Genomic DNA, 9548 nt, shown 5'->3' on the forward strand with positions numbered 1-9548 from the left:
GAGCACCTTTTCTTTTAAAGATGGACTATAACGGTACTCCTACATTAAAATCACTATCAGAACTTGTTTATGTTGTGTTCAGCTATCAATTCATTGTTGTGGTCATGTTTTTCTCCAAATAATTTTGCTACAATTTGACCGAAAAAATTTGACCTCGATTCTTCGATTTTGAAATTTCCCGCCCTGGACTGGTTCCCGGCTATTAAACCAACACTGAAATCAAAGCGGATTTGTAAACCAGCGGACGTCATGAACGCGGTCAAAAAATGGTGATGTCATACCCATGAAGCAACGAGAGTAAACAAAGATTACGCCATGTTACTCCGTGTGTTGTGTATGCGTTTTCATCCACACTATAGGCGTGCGTGTGTGCTACGAAGCTTTTTGTTTCTAATGTATCAGCTATAAATACTGCCGACTATTTGGTTGTTTGTGGATGCACTAGAAGTTTCAAAGTTTGTGTAAGAAGCCTGGATCGATTCCGAAATTTAAACCTCTAAGCATCGAGAGAATTCAGGGGGATCTTCTACCACCAGGCCCCAGCCAGTGCTGCTTGTGCATGTTACGACGTCGGCGGGGTCCCTCTGCCGTGGCCCTGGTCGCAAGTGGCCGTGGAACAGCAAAAGAATCAAGTGGCATTACAGAAAAGAGAGAGAGAAAAGCCTGGTAAATACTTGTTAATAATTTTTAAAAATCTACTACTGAGAAACTATCTCCATTATTAATTCAGGCCCAATACATGTACATGTAATTGTAATCAGAAAAATAGTAAACAATCTCTACCCTTTTCATGCAAGGACTCTAATCCTACCTCCATGGAACAATCATCTTGTTGTCAAATGACACGATGTGCATGCTCTGAATCTGACCCGACTACCATAAAATAGCTACATAGTGTATTGACTCTGTTGAGTGATGAATCCATGTAGCCACCCAAGTGCTTTAGGCATGTTTATGCCCTGGTTTACACTTTCTGGCATGTTCAACCATGTGTGAACACTATATTAATCCATTTAAAAAGTTGATTGTTACAGTTAACAGTTTATTGGCCTCGCTGACATGTATTTATATTGGTCTATACTGGATTGCTGGACATTGTTTTTGCCAAAGCTGCCTAAGAATTGTTTGCTTTTTTTTTTTAAGGCACAGCTCAAAAATATGTTCAAACTCCCATCCATATAATTGCCCATCCATGGTCATTCAGAATTTTTCTCTCCTAATTCAGGAATTACCAATTCCAGAGAAGTTTAGTCTGAAGTTTTCCTATAGCTGTGTTTATTGGCTTGGCACGGTTAATTATGGAGTGTTTACTATATTTGCATTTGTAAAATAAGGCCAGTTCTTTTTCAGCACTAGTTTTTTTGTTTATTTATTTATTTTTTGTTTTTATATTTTTTTGTACAGAAATAACTCGCAGCTCTACACTACAATGAGAATGCAGGACAAAGACAATGCAGTACGAAGACATGCTAGCCAGAACTAGAAATGGAGACCTAAGATTCTCAATAGCACTTTAGGTAAGTAGTAGGCCTATGCATGCAAATTTTCAGAGGATCAGATGATTTCTTCATTTTTAGTTTTTCAGCTGCCCCTTTGAAAACTGTTCACGGTGGAGGGGGGGGGGGGGGGGAGGGGATGGGGTGTTGAATCGCAACCCCCCCCCCCCCCCCCCCACCCCGATCTGTACCTGAACAGTTTTGTACTAGGTGTAGATCTGGGGGAGGGGGGTGGTTGGAGGTCATGTTTTCTATCAGACATAAAGAAAACCTGCCCCCTTGGTTTTGTTGCATGTGGACTCCTTTTGTACTGGTTTTGCGTTAACTCCTGTAAGGTTCTTTTCAAAACTACGCAAACTCAAAGAGAGATTGTCAGTACATGGTGTTACGTCAAACCTTCCGTGATTGTATTTCTGCCTTGTAAATTTTCAAGAAATCCCACATACTGATTATTTGGTTTTGTTTTTTATTTTTCATTAAACAGATACGCATAGAATGCATGCACAATGCACTTGTTCATTGTCAGCAGGGTGACAAGACACGAAAACAACTCCATCCGCAGCTGATGTGTAACCCCCGTGTTATTGACATCAACCTTCACCAGCCGGAAAAGGATGCAACAGCTTTTTTTTTTGGGGGGGGGTGGGGGTTCAAAGGTAGTGGGTTCAACTTTGTTTGAAGAAAGAATGACCTGTGTCCAGTTTCATGGATCTGTTCATCACCAAATTCTGCGCTTATGATCACCGTTCTCTGCTTACGTCCAAACGCTAAATTTCTGAGCTTACTTTGTAAGCGTAGAATGCCTGGTATAAACCAACTATGCACCCATGACCGGCAAAAGCCAAAATTCGCTGGTAACCTGTGAAACGCGCTTGATGTAAGTACAGAATTCCCTGCTTTCGCAAGTGCCGATTCTTTGTTTACAGTATGCAGATCCATGAAACTGGGCCCTAGCTAGCCTGTACACATTGATTTTTTGGTGCTTTTTTTTTGGTAGGGGGGGGGGGGGGGGTCCATGGTAGTAAAATCAACTTTGTTTAAAGAAAGAATGACCTATGCCCAATTTCATGGATCTGTTCACCACCAAAATGTGCGCTATGGTCACGGTTCTCTGCTTACGTCCAAAGGCTAAATTTCTGCGCTTAATACTTTGTAAGCGTAGAATGCCTGGTATAAACCAAGTATGCACCCATGACCCGCAAAAGCCAAAATTTGCTGGTAACCTGTGAAACACGCTTGACGTAAGCACAGAATTTCCTGCTTCCGCAAGTGTCGATTCTTTGTTTACAGTAAGCAGATCCATGAAATTGGGCCCTAGCTTGTACACATTGATGTGGGTTTTTATTTTATTTTTTATATATATATTTTTTTTTTGGGGGGGGGGTAACCAGGGTAGTACAATCAACTTTGTTTAAAAACAGAATGACATGGTCTGTACACAATGATTTTATTATATTCTTTTAATGTACAACTTAATTTACAATTTACAAAGAGAACCACAGCTAACTAGGTACATAACATGGCTTAGGTTTTCTTTTTTGGGGGGTAGGGGCGTTGACAGGGTTGTATAGTTAACTTTTTTTGATGACGGAATGTTCAGATGATTTCGCTATCACTAGGCAACCTTTTTTCAATTTTGATATTTTAAACTCAAAAATAAACTATTGTCGTTTGCAAATACATACAGTTTTAGTGTTGTCGTTGATATGGAGGTGTACATGGCTTCTATTTTTTGTTTTGTTTTTATATTTCTGCTAACCAAGTTGAATGTTGTTACCATGTTAATCATAGTGTATTGTTGACAACAGGGGACAAGTTTATTGCACATAAGTGCTAAATTAATCAATTTGAACCACACACCTAATTTTATAAGCCATAGTAATTTACATTTTGTGTCTTTCAGAGGGGTGGGTGGTTCAAATTAAATTAATCAATTTGAACCACCCACCCATCTGAAAGAAACAAAATGAAATAATATACATGTACATTTATACGTAAATTATTATGGCTTATCAAATTATTTCTCACTCCCTCCGGATCATTATAACTTGGAAAATTGTTACGACTGAAGACAAATAAACCAAAGCAAAGCTGCCTAATCCGTTGGTGGATACGAAAATCCTTCCACTGTACTGTACACGAGGGTTTGGAAACGTCCTTCGTGTTGCTGCCATCAAACATGATGTCAGTGGCAGCGGTTGAACGGACAAGATAGTCCTAAGCTCACCACTTGCTGATAATCATCATTGCAGTGTTTTCTGTAAAACAAAACAAAAGAATTCATACAAAATTATTAACAAAAGAATTCATACAAAATTATTAACAACAGATTTGTGGTTTGCATGGTGAAGTGTTAATATTGCATGTGTGTACCTGAATTGCTTTAAAACTATACCCATGCCAGAAGGCAATCATAATCCAAAGTAGCAGTTACATACATGTACATGAGATATTTGTGTAGATGCACATGTGTCAACCACCATGCAGTTACTTGGTGGAGAAAAACAACAACAAAGGTTATCTACAATATCAGTTTAAATTGATAATGTATGAATTTTGCCAACAAAGTATAAAACGCAAGACAAAAATTACCCCTCCCCTCACATTTCTATACTGCCCAAGTCAGTGCATGTGTTGTTCACATACATGTATTATAACGTGAATGGAGGTAAACAATAAACCTTGTCCATCATGTTCGTTCATGTTTTAATTTAGTCAAGGATAGCCTTCAACTATTTTTGGGAGCAGAAATAAACTGATCAAACGAAGCATCATTCAGTATAATTCATGAAACGTTTTGTGGCCTTACCAGTCTGTCTTTAGCCGTCGATCATCAGGGTTTGGCTCATCGTCTTCGGCCTGACGATCATCGTCCCCGGGCTGGTTAACTACATGTACTCATAACACGTCTTCGGCTTCTCTCTCGTCCGGTGAGCTCCCCTTATCGCTAGAGCCCTCACTTTCCTCTGAAGTGCCTCCTTAAAATGCCTTTTCCTCATCTATACTGTGGTTTTCCCGAGACCCGCTGCCATCGGACAGTTTCACTGTTTTTTTGTGTCAAAAAAAAATGCAGCCTATAGTGTCCGATGTTATTCCACATTCAATGTACATGTAAAATGCACGCACACGATCGACCTGACACACTGTGTACAGAGCTTCGGTACGTGGTGTGACGTCACACACTGTGTATGAATGGTTCGTGGGTCACCGGCTTTTGCCGAAACTGAGTTTTCTGGGTCGGAGTACGCCGCGCGAATTCGTGTTTTTTTTGCATGAAGGTAAAGGTTTTATTGAATACTACTAAAATATCAGTCCTTATTTTACATTTCTTGTACAAAAATAGTAATATTGGCTATATCAATAATCTGTTATAGTCCACCTTTAAACAACATTACTTTCAATCCCTCTACTGGAACATTTGTACATGGCTAAAAAGTGCTGCCCCCTATAAGTATTAATGGCACCGTGGTCTCGGAATCCCAGGCTAAAACTGCTATTTTCACAATGCCTATACAAAGTATTGTCATCTGGTTACGAATCACAATTATTGACTGATTTTTGCAGTTTGTACTTATATAAGATACATTTATATGAATCAGAAGTGCTTAAAAAGGGGGTTTTTCTTCTAAATTTATGCTTAAAAAGACTTGATTTTCACCCTCAAAACCCCAGAAAGCTCAGAGCTCCAGGAGGCTTCGCCCCTGGACCCCACCAGGGGCCGTACGGCCGGCCCCTTGACCCCACCCAATAAATTGGTTAGAGCCCCCCCCCCCCCCCCCCCCCCCCCATGTCAAAATCCACTAAGAAACAGTTGGGTTCTTCAAAATTTACAACTTTATGACTATTTTTGTACAACTCACTATGATCGTTAATGTGTTATCGTGACCTTTGACCCAAATTTTGAAATAACGCATCATTAAAAAAATCAACGAAATGAAAATCACTTGATAGAGCACGTCTTCCTCTGTCAAAATCCACTTACAAACAACTGGGCTCTTCAAAATTTACAACTTCAAGACTATTTTTGTACAGTTGGTAGGTAACAAATTAGTCAATTTTTATACTTTACTTTATAAATAAATAAAAAAAACTTTCAAAAATAATTAAAATTGTTAATGGTTTGGTGTTTTTTCATTTTGAGGGCTGATGTGGTCTTACCAGAATCATACTTTTAAAATACCAGCAGTGATCCACCCATGATTTAATTTGGGTTGTTGTTGTTGTTTTTTTTTTTTTTTTTTTGGGGGGGGGGGATATTTCCCAAACAAAATTATTTCCAAGATGGTAAACCAAAAAAATCACCATGCTACAACTCCGACTTCATCTGAAGGTTAGCATGCCTTTTCGTGTGCTATACGGTTAGCGTCGATATGAAAGGGAAATCGCACAGTAAGCACAGCAGCTCTATTAAAATTGGCCCTGAAGTCAGAGTTGCAGCATGGTGAACACATTTTTCTTGAGGATTTCTCAGAGAGTTATTATGCATTTTAAAATTTGCTGTTCAAGATTCATCACGGGGGCTTAAATTCTGGTTAAGCCACATCAGCCCTTAACTAGAAAAAATATCAAACCACGAAGACTTTAAGGAACTTTAAGGAAGTATACAAACTGACTTATTTGTAACCTAACAACTGTACACAAATAGTCATAAAAGTGTACATTTTGGAGAGTTGATTCATAAGCGGTTAAAGCAAGACTGCATAAGTTATAAAGGTAAACAGCTTCTCCATCTCAGCTTTGATGGACCCTCTAACTGGGATCATTAATAATCAACTGTTTCTTAGTGGATTCTGATAGAGGAATACATGCTCTAGCAAGTGATTTTTATTTCGTTGATTTTTGGAATGATACATTATTACAAACTGACCTACATTTCAGCAAATTTATTTTTGACGAAAGTACTGATTTGACCATGCAATTCTTATCATGTTGATACCAAATTTGCATATTATGTCTAGAGAATTGACCTGGTTATGACATATTTATACCAAAAGATGGTATTTTACCCTAAGATTGTCAGATTTTAGTGGTTTCTGCCCTGACCACATGGTAAGTCCGATCGGGCTAAAAACTGGTGTGCATTCATTGCTCATGAGGACCTTTAATCACAGCAAAGCTCCATGGAAAGCCCCATAGCGGCACACATCTTAATGGTTTTGTTTTTGTTCTTTTTTGTTTAAAAAAATAAAAAATATGAGGTAAGATGCAAGCCTCTCCTTATACATTATTCTTGGGACTGGTGTCCGTTCACTCTTAATTAAATACATTGCACAATGTTGACGTTATTCCCACTCGCGCTACGCCTGTCCTTCAAACATGTCATGCCTTTTGTACACTACTCTATCAACATCAACAGGTTCTCACTCCCTTTTACTGGGTTATCCATTCAACCAGCGGAAGCAGCAAGCGATCTTGAACTGAAATTTTTAATATCGTCAGAAGTCTATATGGTAGCGCTGATGAAATTTTCCCAGAGAATTGTTGATGTTTTGTTAAAAATGGACCCGGCAGTGTAAATAACTCACTGTTCCAATCGTTTGAGTTGTTATGATAGCTCCAATTTTTCTCAGAGGTTGCCGCAGTTTGTGCATTTGGTTCGAAGGCGGGCTAATACATTTTTTCACTATCAAGCCCCTTAGCACTATAGGTATTTTCTGGGAAATTCCCAGGAACTTTTGGCCCATCTTTTCACTCCCCGAGAGTTGCCCGGAAAATAGCTTTTTCTCGGGGACAAAATTAACCCTGCTCAGGGGTAGGCAGTTAACCCCGGGCTGAAACGTTTTTCATGAAACGACCGTGCATATTCCCGGGAAATAGTACTCCCGGGAGTTACCAATATACACATATTGAATAGCAATGAGGTAACTAGTGTACATCTATTCCTCCGAGGGACTTTGACTGACCAGAAGAGGGACCTATTTACCGATGCCGAACTCGCGATTTTTTGCATAGTTCCCAAAGAAGAGCAATTGCAATGTTTCAGGGATCGAAGGTTATGGTGCAATAATGATCCGAAGGCAATGACGTCATCTCTGGTCACGTAAAGTCATCTTAAAGGTGTTTTATGTTAAAATATGTTTGAAAATCTATATCAAATCAGCCAAAAGAGACCGTATGTTTCTGTTTGCGGGATTGGGTAAGGATAAATTAGGTATTCATTTTGTTTCGTGTGCTTGACCTAACATGAGCTCTACCGACTCGGAAACAGGTTCATCATCTTACCCCTTAAGGTACGGAGTCCCACAGGGGTCGGTATTGGGGCCCCTCTTGTTTAACATTTACATGCTACCCATTGGTCAAGTCATTCGCAATCATGGTTTGACCAGTCACTTCTATGCAGATGATACTGTCCTGTATGTATCAGCTTCACCAACTTCAGATGGTGTAACAATGTGCACTTCATCACTTATTGAGAGATGTTGCACTGACATCAAACGTTGGATGAACTCAAACTACATGAAACTCAACACTAACAAGACCGAGCTGCTTGTTATAGGTACACCTGGACATTTAAATAAAGTTCCTGCCTTCAACTTAAACATTGGAGATGACTGTGTAGAAGTTTCAAAACAAATCAAGAACCTAGTGGTTGTATTTGACCGTAACATTAAAGTGCAAACTCATATTCGTGAAGTAGCTCGTAATGCAATGTACCATCTACATAACAGTAAAATTAAAAAATATCTGACTTACTCGGTTACTGAACAGGTTATTACATCTCTAGTTATGTCCAGGGTTGATTATTGTAATGCTCTGCTTGCAGGTCTTCCTCAATCTACGATTGCACCTCTACAACGTGTCCAAAATTGTGCAGCTAGAATTCTTACAGGTACTAGAAAATTTGATCATGTTACCCCTGTTCTCATGAAATTGCACTGGCTTCCGGTAAAGTATCGTAATATTTATAAAATTTGTCTGCTAAGTTTTAAATGTATAAACAGTCTAGCTCCAGGCTATCTTTGTGAACTATTGCTTACGGTTAACTCAACTTCACGTAGGACCACACGTTCATCCTCAGATAAAACTAGATTCCAACCTGTGAACACTAGATTATGTACTTACGGTGACAGAGCTTTCTCTGCAATAGCACCTCGTCTGTGGAACCAGCTAAATGTTTGTCTCAGGGAGGAAAACTCCCTCTGTAGCTTTAAATTTGGGCTTAAGACACATATTTTTAGGGAAGCATTTTTAACTTAAAGTATTTGTATATGTTCTTACTGCCCTGCTGCTTCATATCATTGTTTGCGGTTTTTATAATTGTTACTATCGTAACTATTGTTTGTGTTTTTTACTGGATCAAACAATTTCGGTGGCCTCTACTCAATGTGTTTGATTGATTATATTCATCTTTTTACTTGTACATGTATCTTTATTGTTTTATTATAATACTTTATGGATTTTAATTTTGGACGTTTTAATTTTTTTGTTTTTGTGGTTAAAATTGTTGGTGTTGTAAAGCGCCTGGGAGCATTTTTAATGGATTTGGCGTTATATAAATGTTTATTATTATTATTATTATTACTTCTGGTCGAACCGGGCCAAAAACGGAAGTGCCCTGTAACTCAAAAGTGGTAAAAGTTATGAAGTTGCTTTCCAAGGACGTAAGTGTCTAGCAAGCAAGGGTGGGCAGTTAAAAAAAAAAAAAAATATTGATGACGTCGCAAATTGCAACAGCCCCTCTTTAGCGGCAGGTTGAAAACTCTTCAAAATGGACTTTTTGAAGATGTCTGTGGTGAATTTTTTTGTAATCACTCTAAATTTTACACACACGCTAACTGTCAGCAGGCATCATAATTTTTGTTATGTGTGAAGTTTCACATCAATGACGTCATCGGGGTCACGTGACGCGATCTTAAAAGTGCACTTTTTAAAGTCGTATAACTCTCGAAGTAATTACGCGATTACGTTGAAACTTCGTAGATTGTTAGATATTGGCAAGTTCTCGTGAATTGTAAAATGACGTTATGAAGACGTCATCAAATTATTTTTAAAGATTTGTTTTCCATTTGTGCGTCTGTAACACATCAATTGCTATCTGAACATGGTATAATC

The 9548-nt window shown here is 38.6% G+C and overlaps 1 long non-coding RNA gene across 1 annotated transcript; it reads left to right on the top strand.

The window, feature by feature from the left end:
* Positions 1-222: 222 nt before the first annotated feature.
* LOC139943333 (uncharacterized) lies at positions 223-2502 on the top strand. Its single transcript, XR_011786804.1, has 3 exons — positions 223-666; positions 1405-1517; positions 1981-2502. It is a non-coding gene; the product is annotated as an uncharacterized lncRNA (long non-coding RNA).
* Positions 2503-9548: the final 7046 nt, after the last annotated feature.

Source organism: Asterias amurensis, chromosome 10 (assembly GCF_032118995.1).
Source record: "Asterias amurensis chromosome 10, ASM3211899v1".
Lineage (NCBI taxonomy): Eukaryota > Metazoa > Echinodermata > Asteroidea > Forcipulatida > Asteriidae > Asterias > Asterias amurensis.